This window comes from Hyperolius riggenbachi, chromosome 1 (assembly GCF_040937935.1).
Source record: "Hyperolius riggenbachi isolate aHypRig1 chromosome 1, aHypRig1.pri, whole genome shotgun sequence".
Taxonomy (NCBI): Eukaryota; Metazoa; Chordata; class Amphibia; order Anura; family Hyperoliidae; genus Hyperolius; species Hyperolius riggenbachi.
In genome coordinates, this window is record NC_090646.1 from 685,116,602 (window position 1) to 685,132,238 (window position 15,637).

Genomic DNA, 15,637 nt, shown 5'->3' on the forward strand with positions numbered 1-15,637 from the left:
TCACATATACACAGAGCCAAGTGTACTGGGGGCTGCAGTATGGATGTACCCCCAAACCAGCCACAATCCCCCCATAATCCCTCCCCAGTCACTGCAATGGGTGTCACATATACACAGAGCCAGGTGTACTGGGGGCTGCAGTATGGATGTACGCCCAAACCAGCCACAACACCCCATAATCCCTACCCCAGTCACTGCAATGGGTGTCACATATACACAGAGCCAGGTGTACTGGGGCTGCAGTATGGATGTACCCCCAAACCAGCCACAATCCCCCATAATCCCTCCCCCAGTCACTGCAATAGGTGTCACATATACACAGAGCCAGGTGTACTGGGGCTGCAGTATAGATGCACCCCCAAACCAGCCACAATCCCCCCATAATCCCTCCCCAGTCTCTGCAATGGGTGTCACATATACACAGAGCCAGGTGTACTGGGGGCTGCAGTATGGATGTACGCCCAAACCAGCCACAACACCCCATAATCCCTACCCCAGTCACTGCAATGGGTGTCACATATACACAGAGCCAGGTGTACTGGGGGCTGCAGTATGGAAGCACCCCCAAACCAGCCACAATCCCCCCATAATCCCTCCCCAGTCACTGCAATGGGTGTCACATATACACAAAGCCAGGTGTACTGGGGGCTGCAGTATGGATGTACCCCCAAACCAGCCACAACCCCTCCATAATCCCTCCCCAGTCACTGCAATGGGTGTCACATATACACAGAGCCAGGTGTACTGGGGGCTGCAGTATGGATGTACCCCCAAACCAGCCACACCCCCCATAATCCCTCCCCAGTTACTGCAATGGGTGTCACATATACACAGAGCCAGGTGTACTGGGGGCTGCAGTATGGATGTCCCCCCAAACCAGCCACAACCCCCCATAATCCCTCCCCCAGTCACTGCAATGGATGTCACATATACACAGAGCCAGGTGTACTGGGGGCTGCAGTATGGATGTACCCCCAAACCAGCCACAATCCCCCCATAATCCCACCCCCAGTCACTGCAATGGGTGTCACATATACACAGAGTCAGGTGTACTGGGGGCTGCAGTATGGATGTACCCCCAAACCAGCCAATCCCTCATAATCCCTCCCTAGTCACTGCAATAGGTGTCACATATACACAGAGCCAGGTGTACTGGGGGCTTCAGTATGGATGTACCCCCCAAACCAGCCACAATCTCCCCATAATCCCTCCCCTAGTCAATGCAATGGGTGTCACGTATACACAGAGCCAGGTGTACTGGGGGCTGCAGTATGGATGTACCCCCAAACCAGCCACAATCCCCCACAATGCCTCCCCCAGTCACTGCAATGGGTGCCACATATACACAGAGCCAGGTGTACTGGGGGCTGCAGTATGGATGTACCCCGAAACCAGCCACAATCTCCCCATAATCCCTCCCCCAGTCACTGCAATGGGTGTCACATATACACAGAGCCAGGTGTACTGGGGGGTGCAGTATAGATGTACCCCCAAACCAGACACAATCTTCCATAATCCCTACCTCAGTCACTGCAATGGGTGTCACATATACACAGAGCCAGGTGTACTGGGGGCTGCAGTATGGATGTACCCCAAACCAGCCACAATCCCCCATAATCCCTACCTCAGTCACTGCAATGGGTGTCACATATACACAGAGCCAGGTGTACTGGGGGCTGCAGTATGGATGTACCCCAAAACCAGCCACAATCCCCCATAATCCCTCCCCCAGTCACTGCAATGGGTGTCACATATACACAGAGCCAGGTGTACTGGGGCTGCAGTGTGGATGTACCCCTAAACCAGCCACAATCCCCCCCATAATCACTCCCCAGTCACTGCAATGGGTGTCACATATACACAGAGCCAGGTGTACTGGGGGCTGCAGTATGGATGTACCCCCAAACCAGCCACAATCCCCCCATAATCACTCCCCAGTCACTGCAATGGGTGTCACATATACACAGAGCCAGGTGTACTGAGGCTGCAGTATGGATGTACCCCCAAACCAGCCACAATCCCCCCATAATCACTCCCCAGTCACTGCAATGGGTGTCACATATACACAGAGCCAGGTGTACTGGGGGCTGCAGTATGAATGTACCCCCAAACCAGCCACAATCCCCCACAATGCCTCCCCCAGTCACTGCAATGGGTGTCACATATACACAGAGCCAGGTGTACTGGGGGCTGCAGTATGGATGTACCCCCAAACCAGACACAATCCCCCATAATCCCTCCCCAGTCACTGCAATGGGTGTCACATAAACACAGAGCCAGGTGTACTGGGGACTGCAGTATGGATGTACCCCCAAACCAGCCACAATCCCCATAACCCCTCCCCCAGTCACTGCAATGGGTGTCACATATACACAGAGCCAGGTGTACTGGGGGCTGCAGTATGGATGTACCACCAAACCAGCCACAATCCCCCCATAATCCCTCCACCAGTCACTGCAATGGGTGTCACATATACACAGAGCCAGGTGTACTGGGGGCTGCAGTATGGATGTACCCCCAATCCAGCCACAATCCCCCATAATCCCTCCCCAGTCACTGCAATGGGTGTCACATATACACAGAGCCAGGTGTACTGGGGGCTGCAGTATGGATATACCCCCAAACCAGCCACAATCCCCCATAATCCCTCCCCCAGTCACTGCAATGGGTGTCACATATACACAGAGCCAGGTGTACTGGGGGCTGCAGTATGGATGTACCCCCAAACCAGCCACAATACCCCCATAATCCCTTCCCCAGTCACTGCAATGGGTGTCACATATACACAGAGCCAGGTGTACGGGGGGCTGCAGTATGGATGTACCCCCAAACCAGCCACAATCCCCCATAATCCCTCCCCCAGTCACTGCAATGGGTGTCACATATACACAGAGCCAGGTGTACTGGGGGCTGCAGTATGGATGTACCCCCAAACCAACCACAATCCCCCATAATCCCTCCCCCAGTCACTGCAATGGGTGTCACATATACACAGAGCCAGGTGTACTGGGGGCTGCAGTATGGATGTACCCCCAAACCAGCCACAATCCCCCATAACCCCTCCCCCAGTCACTGCAATGGGTGTCACATAGACACAGAGCCAGGTGTACTGGGGGCTGCAGTATGGATGTACCACCAAACCAGCCACAATCCCCCATAATCCCTCCCCCAGTCACTGCAATGGGTGTCACATATACACAGAGCCAGGTGTACTGGGGGCTGCAGTATGGATGTACCACCAAACCAGCCACAATCCCCCCATAATCCCTCCCCCAGTCACTGCAATGGGTGTCACATATACATAGAGCCAGGTGTATTGGGGGCTGCAGTATGGATGTACCCCCAAACCAGCCACAATCCCCCCATAATCCCTCCCCCAGTCACTGCAATGGGTGTCACATATACACAGAGCCAGGTGTACTGGGGGCTGCAGTATGGATGTACCCCCAAACCAGCCACAATCCCCCCATAATCCCTCCCCAGTCACTGCAATGGGTGTCACATATACACAGAGCCAGGTGTACTGGGGGGCTGCAGTATGGATGTACCCCCAAACCAGCCACAATCCCCCCATACTCCCTCCCCAGTCACTGCAATGGGTGCCACATATACACAGAGCCAGGTGTACTGGGGGCTGCAGTATGGATGTACCCCCAAACCAGCCACAATCCCCCCATAATCCCTCCCCCAGTCACTGCAATGGGTGTCACATATACACAGAGCCAGGTGTACTGGGGGCTGCAGTATGGATGTACCCCCAAACCAGCCACAGTGACCCCATAATCCCTCCCCAGTCACTGCAATGGATGTCACATATACACAGAGCTAGGTGTACTGGGGGCTGCAGTATGGATGTACCCCCAAACCAGCCACAATTCCCCATAATCCCACCCCCAGTCACTGCAATGGGTGTCACATATACACAGAGCCAGGTGTACTGGGGGCTGCAGTATGGATGTACCCCCAAACCAGCCACAATCCCCCCATAATCCCTCCCCCAGTCACTGCAATGGGTGTCATATATACACAGAGCCAGGTGTACTGGGGGCTGCAGTATGGCTGTACCCCCAAACCAGCCACAATCCCCCATAATCCCTCCCCAGTCATTGCAATGGGTGTCACATATACACAGAGCCAGGTGTACTGGGGGCTGCAGTAAAGATGTACCCCCCAAACCAGCCACAATCCACCCATAATCCCTCCCCCAGTCACTGCAATGGGTGTCACATATACACAGAGCCAGGTGTACTGGGGGCTGCAGTATGGATGTACCCCCAAACCAGCCACAATCCTCCATAATCCCTACCTCAGTCACTGCAATGGGTGTCACATATACACAGAGCCAGGTGTACTGGGGGCTGCAGTATGGATGTACCTCCAAACCAGCCACAATCCCCCATAATCACTCCCCAGTCACTGCAATGGGTGTCACATGTACACAGAGCCAGGTGTACTGGGGGCTGCAGTATGGATGTACCCCCAAACCAGCCACAATCCCCCCATAATCACTCCCCCAGTCACTGCAATGGGTGTCACATATACACAGAGCCAGGTGTACTGGGGGCTGCAGTATGGATGTACCCCCAAACCAGCCACAATCCCCCCATAATCCCTCCCCAGTCACTGCAATGGGTGTCACATATACACAGAGCCAGGTGTACTGGGGGCTGCAGTATGGATGTACCCCCAAACCAGCCACAATACCCCCATAATCCCTTCCCCAGTCACTGCAATGGGTGTCACATATACACAGAGCCAGGTGTACTGGGGGCTGCAGTATGGATGTACCCCCAAACCAGCCACAATACCCCCATAATCCCTTCCCCAGTCACTGCAATGGGTGTCACATATACACAGAGCCAAGTGTACTGGGGGCTGCAGTATGGATGTACCCCCAAACCAGCCACAATCCCCCCATAATCCCTCCCCAGTCACTGCAATGGGTGTCACATATACACAGAGCCAGGTGTACTGGGGGCTGCAGTATGGATGTACGCCCAAACCAGCCACAACACCCCATAATCCCTACCCCAGTCACTGCAATGGGTGTCACATATACACAGAGCCAGGTGTACTGGGGCTGCAGTATGGATGTACCCCCAAACCAGCCACAATCCCCCATAATCCCTCCCCCAGTCACTGCAATAGGTGTCACATATACACAGAGCCAGGTGTACTGGGGCTGCAGTATGGATGCACCCCCAAACCAGCCACAATCCCCCCATAATCCCTCCCCAGTCACTGCAATGGGTGTCACATATACACAGAGCCAAGTGTACTGGGGGCTGCAGTATGGATGTACCCCCAAACCAGCCACAATCCCCCCATAATCCCTCCCCAGTCACTGCAATGGGTGTCACATATACACAGAGCCAGGTGTACTGGGGGCTGCAGTATGGATGTACGCCCAAACCAGCCACAACACCCCATAATCCCTACCCCAGTCACTGCAATGGGTGTCACATATACACAGAGCCAGGTGTACTGGGGGCTGCAGTATGGAAGCACCCCCAAACCAGCCACAATCCCCCCATAATCCCTCCCCAGTCACTGCAATGGGTGTCACATATACACAAAGCCAGGTGTACTGGGGGCTGCAGTATGGATGTACCCCCAAACCAGCCACAACCCCTCCATAATCCCTCCCCAGTCACTGCAATGGGTGTCACATATACACAGAGCCAGGTGTACTGGGGGCTGCAGTATGGATGTACCCCCAAACCAGCCACACCCCCCATAATCCCTCCCCAGTTACTGCAATGGGTGTCACATATACACAGAGCCAGGTGTACTGGGGGCTGCAGTATGGATGTCCCCCCAAACCAGCCACAACCCCCCATAATCCCTCCCCCAGTCACTGCAATGGATGTCACATATACACAGAGCCAGGTGTACTGGGGGCTGCAGTATGGATGTACCCCCAAACCAGCCACAATCCCCCCATAATCCCACCCCCAGTCACTGCAATGGGTGTCACATATACACAGAGTCAGGTGTACTGGGGGCTGCAGTATGGATGTACCCCCAAACCAGCCAATCCCTCATAATCCCTCCCTAGTCACTGCAATAGGTGTCACATATACACAGAGCCAGGTGTACTGGGGGCTTCAGTATGCATGTACCCCCCAAACCAGCCACAATCTCCCCATAATCCCTCCCCTAGTCACTGCAATGGGTGTCACGTATACACAGAGCCAGGTGTACTGGGGGCTGCAGTATGGATGTACCCCCAAACCAGCCACAATCCCCCACAATGCCTCCCCCAGTCACTGCAATGGGTGTCACATATACACAGAGCCAGGTGTACTGGGGGCTGCAGTATGGATGTACCCCGAAACCAGCCACAATCTCCCCATAATCCCTCCCCCAGTCACTGCAATGGGTGTCACATATACACAGAGCCAGGTGTACTGGGGGGGTGCAGTATAGATGTACCCCCAAACCAGACACAATCTTCCATAATCCCTACCTCAGTCACTGCAATGGGTGTCACATATACACAGAGCCAGGTGTACTGGGGGCTGCAGTATGGATGTACCCCCAAACCAGCCACAATCCCCCATAATCCCTACCTCAGTCACTGCAATGGGTGTCACATATACACAGAGCCAGGTGTACTGGGGGCTGCAGTATGGATGTACCCCAAAACCAGCCACAATCCCCCATAATCCCTCCCCCAGTCACTGCAATGGGTGTCACATATACACAGAGCCAGGTGTACTGGGGCTGCAGTGTGGATGTACCCCTAAACCAGCCACAATCCCCCCCATAATCACTCCCCAGTCACTGCAATGGGTGTCACATATACACAGAGCCAGGTGTACTGGGGGCTGCAGTATGGATGTACCCCCAAACCAGCCACAATCCCCCCATAATCACTCCCCAGTCACTGCAATGGGTGTCACATATACACAGAGCCAGGTGTACTGAGGCTGCAGTATGGATGTACCCCCAAACCAGCCACAATCCCCCCATAATCACTCCCCAGTCACTGCAATGGGTGTCACATATACACAGAGCCAGGTGTACTGGGGGCTGCAGTATGGATGTACCCCCAAACCAGCCACAATCCCCCCATAATCACTCCCCAGTCACTGCAATGGGTGTCACATATACACAGAGCCAGGTGTACTGGGGGCTGCAGTATGAATGTACCCCCAAACCAGCCACAATCCCCCACAATGCCTCCCCCAGTCACTGCAATGGGTGTCACATATACACAGAGCCAGGTGTACTGGGGGCTGCAGTATGGATGTACCCCCAAACCAGCCACAATCCCCCCATAATCACTCCCCAGTCACTGCAATGGGTGTCACATATACACAGAGCCAGGTGTACTGGGGGCTGCAGTATGAATGTACCCCCAAACCAGCCACAATCCCCCACAATGCCTCCCCCAGTCACTGCAATGGGTGTCACATATACACAGAGCCAGGTGTACTGGGGGCTGCAGTATGGATGTACCCCCAAACCAGCCACACTCCCCCCATAATCCCCCCCCCCAGTCACTGCAATGGGTGTCACATATACACAGAGCCAGGTGTACTGGGGGCTGCAGTATGGATGTACCCCCAAACCAGCCACAATCCCCCCATAATCCCTCCCCAGTCACTGCAATGGGTGTCACATATACACAGAGCCAGGTGTACTGGGCGCTGCAGTATGGATGTACCCCCAAACCAGCCACAATCCCCCCATAATCCCTGCCCCAGTCACTGCAATGGGTGTCACATATACACAGAGCCAGGTGTACTGGGGGCTGCAGTATGGATGTACCCCCAAACCAGCCACAATCCCCCACAATGCCTCCCCCAGTCACTGCAATGGGTGTCACATATGCACAGAGCCAGGTGTACTGGGGGCTGCAGTATGGATGTACCCCCAAACCAGCCACAATCCCCCCATAATCACTCCAAAGTCACTGCAATGTGTGTCACATATACACAGAGCCAGGTGTACTGGGGCTGCAGTATGGATGTACCCCCAAACCAGCCACAATCCCCCCATAATCCCTCCCCCAGTCACTGCAATGGGTGTCACATATACACACAGCCAGGTGTACTGGGGGCTGCAGTATGGATGTACCCCCAAACCAGCCACAATCCCCCCATAATCCCTCCCCAGTCACTGCAATGGGTGTCACATATACACAGAGCCAGGTGTACTGGGGGCTGCAGTATGGATGTACCCCCAAACCAGCCACAATCCACTCTAATCCCTCCCCCAGTCACTGCAATAGATGTCACATATACACAGAGCCAGGTGTACTGGGGGCTGCAGTATGGATGCACCCCCAAACCAGCCACAATCCCCCATAATCCCTCCCCAGTCACTGCAATGGGTGTCACATATACACAGAGCCAGGTGTACTGGGGGCTGCAGTATGGATGTACCCCCAAACCAGCCACAATACCCTCATAATCCCTTCCCCAGTCACTGCAATGGGTGTCACATATACACAGAGCCAGGTGTACTGGGGGCTGCAGTATGGATGTACCCCCAAACCAGCCACAGTGACCCCATAATCCCTCCCCAGTCATTGCAATGGGTGTTACATATACACAGAGCCAGGTGTACTGGGGGCTGCAGTATGGATGTACCCCCAAACCAGCCAAAATCCCCCATAATCCCTCCCCAAGTCACTGCAATGGATGTCGCATATACACAGAGCCAGGTGTACTGGGCGCTGCAGTCTGGATGTACCCCCAAACCAGCCACAATCCCCCCATAATCCCTCCCCCAGTCACTGCAATGGGTGTCACATATACACAGAGCCAGGTGTACTGGGGCTGCAGTATGGATGTACCCCCAAACCAGCCACCATCCCCTCATAATCCCTCCCCCAGCCACTGCAATTGGAGTCACATATACACAGAGCCAGGTATACTGGGGGCTGCAGTATGGATGTACCCCCAAACCAGCCACAATCCCCCATAATCCCTCCCCAGTCACTGCAATGGGTGTCATATATACACAGAGCCAGGTGTACTGGGGGCTGCAGTATGGATGTACCCCCAAACCAGCCACAATCTCCCCATAATCCCTCCCCCAGTCACTGCAATGGGTGTCACATATACACAGAGCCAGGTGTACTAGGGGCTGCAGCATGGATGTACCCCCAAACCAGCCACAATCCCCCCATAATCACTCCCCAGTCACTACAATGGGTGTCACATATACACAGAGCCAGGTGTACTGGGGGCTGCAGTATGGATGTACCCCCAAACCAGCCACAATCCCCCTATAATCCCTCCCCCAGTCACTGCAATAGGTGTCACATATACACAGAGCCAGGTGTACTGGGGGCTGCAGTATGGATGTACCCCAAACCAGCCACAATCCCCCACAATGCCTCCCCCAGTCACTGCAATGGGTCTCACATATACACAGAGCCAGGTGTACTGGGGGCTGCAGTATGGATGTACCCCCAAACCAGCCACAATCCCCCCATAATCACTCCCCAGTCACTGCAATGGGTGTCAGATATACACAGAGCCAGGTGTACTGGGGGCTGCAGTATGGATGTACCCCCAAACCAGCCACACCCCCCATAATCCCTCCCCAGTCACTGCAATGGAGGTCACATATACACAGAGCCAGGTGTACTGGGGGCTGCAGTCTGGATGTACCCCCAAACCAGCCACAATCCCCCATAATCCCTCCCCAGTCACTGCAATAGGTGTCACATATATACAGAGCCAGGTGTACTGGGGCTGCAGTATGGATGTACCCCCAAACCAGCCACAATCCCCCCATAATCACTCCCCAGTCACTGCAATGGGTGTCACATATACACAGAGCCAGGTGTACTGGGGGCTGCAGTATGGCTGTACACCCAAACCAGCCACAATCCCCCCATAATCCCTCCCCCAGTCACTGCAATGGGTGTCACATATACACAGAGCCAAGTGTACTGGGGGCTGCAGTATGGATGTACCCCCAAACCAGCCACAATCCCCCACAATGCCTCCCCCAGTCACTGCAATGGGTGTCACATATACACAGAGCCAGGTGTACTGGGGGCTGCAGTATGGATGTACCCCCAAACCAGCCACAATCCCCCCATAATCCCTCCCCCAGTCACTGCAATGGGTGTCACATATACACAGAGCCAGGTGTATTGGGGGCTGCAGTATGGATGTACCCCCAAACCAGCCACACCCCCCATAATCCCTCCCCAGTCACTGCAATGGGTGTCACATATACACAGAGCCAGGTGTATTGGGGGCTGCAGTATGGATGTACCCCCAAACCAGCCACACCCCCCATAATCCCTCCCCAGTCACTGCAATGGAGGTCACATATACACAGAGCCAGGCGTACTGTAGGGTTCCAGTCTGGATGTACCCCCAAACCAGCCACAATCCCCCATAATCCCTCCCCAGTCTCTGCAATGGGTGTCACATATACACAGAGCCAGGTGTACTGGGGGCTGCAGTATGGATGTACCCCCAAACCAACCACAATCCCCCATAATCCCTCCCCCAGTCACTGCAATGGGTGTCACATATACACAGAGCCAGGTGTACTAGGGGCTGCAGTATGGATGTACCCCCAAACCAGCCACAATCCCCCATAATCCCTCCCCCAGTCACTGCAATGGGTGTCACATATACACAGAGACAGGTGTACTGGGGGCTGCAGTATGGATGTACCCCCAAACCAGCCACAATCCCCCCATAATCCCTCCCCCAGTCACTGCAATGGGTGTCACATATACACAGAGCCAGGTGTACTGGGGGCTGCAGTATGGATGTACCCCCAAACCAGCCACAATCCCCCCATAATCACTCCCCAGTCACTGCAATGGGTGTCAGATATGCACAGAGCCAGGTGTACTGGGGGCTGCAGTATGGATGTACTCCTAAACCAGCCACAATCCCCCATAATCCCTCCCCAGTCACTGCAATGGGTGTCACATATACACAGAGCCAGGTGTACTGGGGGCTGCAGTATGGATGTACCCCCAAACCAGCCACAATCCCCCCATAATCCCTCCCCAGTCACTGCAATGGAGGTCACATATACACAGAGCCAGGTGTACTGGGGGCTGCAGTCTGGATGTACCCCCAAACCAGCCACAATCCCCCATAATCCCTCCCCAGTCTCTGCAATGGGTGTCACATATACACAGAGCCAGGTGTACTGGGGGCTGCAGTATGAATGTACCCCCAAACCAGCCACAATCCCCCACAATGCCTCCCCCAGTCACTGCAATGGGTGTCACATATACACAGAGCCAGGTGTACTGGGGGCTGCAGTATGGATGTACCCCCAAACCAGCCACACTCCCCCCATAATCCCCCCCCCCCAGTCACTGCAATGGGTGTCACATATACACAGAGCCAGGTGTACTGGGGGCTGCAGTATGGATGTACCCCCAAACCAGCCACAATCCCCCCATAATCCCTCCCCAGTCACTGCAATGGGTGTCACATATACACAGAGCCAGGTGTACTGGGCGCTGCAGTATGGATGTACCCCCAAACCAGCCACAATCCCCCCATAATCCCTGCCCCAGTCACTGCAATGGGTGTCACATATACACAGAGCCAGGTGTACTGGGGGCTGCAGTATGGATGTACCCCCAAACCAGCCACAATCCCCCACAATGCCTCCCCCAGTCACTGCAATGGGTGTCACATATGCACAGAGCCAGGTGTACTGGGGGCTGCAGTATGGATGTACCCCCAAACCAGCCACTTTCCCCCTATAATCACTCCAAAGTCACTGCAATGTGTGTCACATATACACAGAGCCAGGTGTACTGGGGCTGCAGTATGGATGTACCCCCAAACCAGCCACAATCCCCCCATAATCCCTCCCCCAGTCACTGCAATGGGTGTCACATATACACACAGCCAGGTGTACTGGGGGCTGCAGTATGGATGTACCCCCAAACCAGCCACAATCCCCCCATAATCCCTCCCCAGTCACTGCAATGGGTGTCACATATACACAGAGCCAGGTGTACTGGGGGCTGCAGTATGGATGTACCCCCAAACCAGCCACAATCCACTCTAATCCCTCCCCCAGTCACTGCAATAGATGTCACATATACACAGAGCCAGGTGTACTGGGGGCTGCAGTATGGATGCACCCCCAAACCAGCCACAATCCCCCATAATCCCTCCCCAGTCACTGCAATGGGTGTCACATATACACAGAGCCAGGTGTACTGGGGGCTGCAGTATGGATGTACCCCCAAACCAGCCACAATACCCTCATAATCCCTTCCCCAGTCACTGCAATGGGTGTCACATATACACAGAGCCAGGTGTACTGGGGGCTGCAGTATGGATGTACCCCCAAACCAGCCACAGTGACCCCATAATCCCTCCCCAGTCATTGCAATGGGTGTTACATATACACAGAGCCAGGTGTACTGGGGGCTGCAGTATGGATGTACCCCCAAACCAGCCAAAATCCCCCATAATCCCTCCCCAAGTCACTGCAATGGATGTCGCATATACACAGAGCCAGGTGTACTGGGCGCTGCAGTCTGGATGTACCCCCAAACCAGCCACAATCCCCCCATAATCCCTCCCCCAGTCACTGCAATGGGTGTCACATATACACAGAGCCAGGTGTACTGGGGCTGCAGTATGGATGTACCCCCAAACCAGCCACCATCCCCTCATAATCCCTCCCCCAGCCACTGCAATGGGAGTCACATATACACAGAGCCAGGTATACTGGGGGCTGCAGTATGGATGTACCCCCAAACCAGCCACAATCCCCCATAATCCCTCCCCAGTCACTGCAATGGGTGTCATATATACACAGAGCCAGGTGTACTGGGGGCTGCAGTATGGATGTACCCCCAAACCAGCCACAATCTCCCCATAATCCCTCCCCCAGTCACTGCAATGGGTGTCACATATACACAGAGCCAGGTGTACTAGGGGCTGCAGCATGGATGTACCCCCAAACCAGCCACAATCCCCCCATAATCACTCCCCAGTCACTACAATGGGTGTCACATATACACAGAGCCAGGTGTACTGGGGGCTGCAGTATGGATGTACCCCCAAACCAGCCACAATCCCCCTATAATCCCTCCCCCAGTCACTGCAATAGGTGTCACATATACACAGAGCCAGGTGTACTGGGGGCTGCAGTATGGATGTACCCCAAACCAGCCACAATCCCCCACAATGCCTCCCCCAGTCACTGCAATGGGTCTCACATATACACAGAGCCAGGTGTACTGGGGGCTGCAGTATGGATGTACCCCCAAACCAGCCACAATCCCCCCATAATCACTCCCCAGTCACTGCAATGGGTGTCAGATATACACAGAGCCAGGTGTACTGGGGGCTGCAGTATGGATGTACCCCCAAACCAGCCACACCCCCCATAATCCCTCCCCAGTCACTGCAATGGAGGTCACATATACACAGAGCCAGGTGTACTGGGGGCTGCAGTCTGGATGTACCCCCAAACCAGCCACAATCCCCCATAATCCCTCCCCAGTCACTGCAATAGGTGTCACATATATACAGAGCCAGGTGTACTGGGGCTGCAGTATGGATGTACCCCCAAACCAGCCACAATCCCCCCATAATCACTCCCCAGTCACTGCAATGGGTGTCACATATACACAGAGCCAGGTGTACTGGGGGCTGCAGTATGGCTGTACACCCAAACCAGCCACAATCCCCCCATAATCCCTCCCCCAGTCACTGCAATGGGTGTCACATATACACAGAGCCAAGTGTACTGGGGGCTGCAGTATGGATGTACCCCCAAACCAGCCACAATCCCCCACAATGCCTCCCCCAGTCACTGCAATGGGTGTCACATATACACAGAGCCAGGTGTACTGGGGGCTGCAGTATGGATGTACCCCCAAACCAGCCACAATCCCCCCATAATCCCTCCCCCAGTCACTGCAATGGGTGTCACATATACACAGAGCCAGGTGTATTGGGGGCTGCAGTATGGATGTACCCCCAAACCAGCCACACCCCCCATAATCCCTCCCCAGTCACTGCAATGGGTGTCACATATACACAGAGCCAGGTGTATTGGGGGCTGCAGTATGGATGTACCCCCAAACCAGCCACACCCCCCATAATCCCTCCCCAGTCACTGCAATGGAGGTCACATATACACAGAGCCAGGTGTACTGGGGGCTGCAGTCTGGATGTACCCCCAAACCAGCCACAATCCCCCATAATCCCTCCCCAGTCTCTGCAATGGGTGTCACATATACACAGAGCCAGGTGTACTGGGGGCTGCAGTATGGATGTACCCCCAAACCAACCACAATCCCCCATAATCCCTCCCCCAGTCACTGCAATGGGTGTCACATATACACAGAGCCAGGTGTACTAGGGGCTGCAGTATGGATGTACCCCCAAACCAGCCACAATCCCCCATAATCCCTCCCCCAGTCACTGCAATGGGTGTCACATATACACAGAGCCAGGTGTACTGGGGGCTGCAGTATGGATGTACCCCCAAACCAGCCACAATCCCCCCATAATCCCTCCCCCAGTCACTGCAATGGGTGTCACATATACACAGAACCAGGTGTACTGGGGGCTGCAGTATGGATGTACCCCCAAACCAGCCACAATCCCCCCATAATCACTCCCCAGTCACTGCAATGGGTGTCAGATATGCACAGAGCCAGGTGTACTGGGGGCTGCAGTATGGATGTACTCCTAAACCAGCCACAATCCCCCATAATCCCTCCCCAGTCACTGCAATGGGTGTCACATATACACAGAGCCAGGTGTACTGGGGGCTGCAGTCTGGATGTACCCCCAAACCAGCCACAATCCCCCATAATCCCTCCCCAGTCTCTGCAATGGGTGTCACATATACACAGAGCCAGGTGTACTGGGGGCTGCAGTATGGATGTACCCCCAAACCAGCCACAATCCCCCCATAATCCCTCCCCCAGTCACTGCAATGGGTGTCACATATACACAGAGCCAGGTGTACTGGGGGCTGCAGTATGGATGTACCCCCAAACCAGCCACAATCCACCATAATCCCTCCCCCAGTCACTGCAATGGGTGTCACATATACACAGAGCCAGGTGTACTGGGGGCTGCAGTATGGATGTACCCCCAAACCAGCCACAATCCCCCCATAATCACTCCCCAGTCACTGCAATGGGTGTCAGATATGCACAGAGCCAGGTGTACTGGGGGCTGCAGTATGGATGTACTCCTAAACCAGCCACAATCCCCCATAATCCCTCCCCAGTCACTGCAATGGGTGTCACATATACACAGAGCCAGGTGTACTGGGGGCTGCAGTCTGGATGTACCCCCAAACCAGCCACAATCCCCCATAATCCCTCCCCAGTCTCTGCAATGGGTGTCACATATACACAGAGCCAGGTGTACTGGGGGCTGCAGTATGGATGTACCCCCAAACCAGCCACAATCCCCCCATAATCACTCCCCAGTCACTGCAATGGGTGTCAGATATGCACAGAGCCAGGTGTACTGGGGGCTGCAGTATGGATGTACTCCTAAACCAGCCACAATCCCCCATAATCCCTCCCCAGTCACTGCAATGGGTGTCACATATACACAGAGCCAGGTGTACTGGGGGCTGCAGTCTGGATGTACCCCCAAACCAGCCACAATCCCCCATAATCCCTCCCCAGTCTCTG

The 15,637-nt window shown here is 54.7% G+C and overlaps 1 protein-coding gene across 5 annotated transcripts in view; it reads right to left on the minus strand.

Annotated features, from left to right (window-relative positions):
* LOC137532579 (NACHT, LRR and PYD domains-containing protein 3-like) overlaps positions 1 to 15,637 on the minus strand; it is a 1,034,343-nt gene that overhangs the window by 619,395 nt on the left and 399,311 nt on the right. The window lies entirely within an intron of this gene.